Raw genomic sequence first — 955 nt, forward strand, 5'->3', positions numbered from 1 at the left:
AATAGCCATATTAAATTACTAACTGTTGAAATAATTCTCTGCTATAATTCCATAGTTGGTTTTCATAAATTTATAAAGCAAAATTTGCAATTTGTTTTGAATTGTGATTAGTCATTGGAAAATGAATGTCTAGGCTAAGACTCAGAGCTTATTTACATAATTATGATTCAGTAGCAATTGGTAAGTTTTCTGGTTTTGGTCATTGTGAATTACCATGGTTCCACAGTTGCTTCCTGTAGAAAACTGATTACTTAAAAATACAATTCAATATTGTGTCATTATTAGATGAATTAAGATGGGGTACTTTATTATTTACATTTTCCATGGAACTCCTTGCAAAAATTTGTATTTTGTACTACCCATAGATACTGCCTGCAATAGGTACTAGCCACTTCTGTGATCACGTGAACTATAAAATTGCCCTAATGGTTACGGCAGTTACATCTGTCCATCTGGGATGAATCCACATACACAGTCCCAGTTGTGTTTATACTGAATTTTTTTCTACAAAATCTTATACTGTAGCATCCATATAACCCAAATAAGCAGCATAGAGCATCTGAATCAGTGGTCGGACAAAGGCATAATATATAGAATTCTTCATACCAGCTTCACAATTTGCCTCTACTTGTTTACCAATTGCCAATAGAGAATAGAAAATAGTCTTCCCACATGCTTGCTTTTATATCTTAAAATAAGTTTTTAACTATACTTGCACAGTGCTATATCCATTCCTGAAAATATAACTATTTTTGCAGCTCCATATGCATTATTTTTTCCTCCTGCATAATGGTTTTTAGCATTTTAATACACAGGTCCCCAATACATAAGCCTTAATTTGGCTTTAAAGGATAATCGATATGTATGCCATCCCAAGAAAGACAGAAGGATCTGGATGAACATTCAGGTTTTATGAAGCTTTTGTGTATTAATATTACGCACAATGACCACGTTA

Source organism: Pantherophis guttatus, chromosome 4 (assembly GCF_059756535.1).
Source record: "Pantherophis guttatus breed Tessera chromosome 4, ASM5975653v1, whole genome shotgun sequence".
Lineage (NCBI taxonomy): Eukaryota > Metazoa > Chordata > Lepidosauria > Squamata > Colubridae > Pantherophis > Pantherophis guttatus.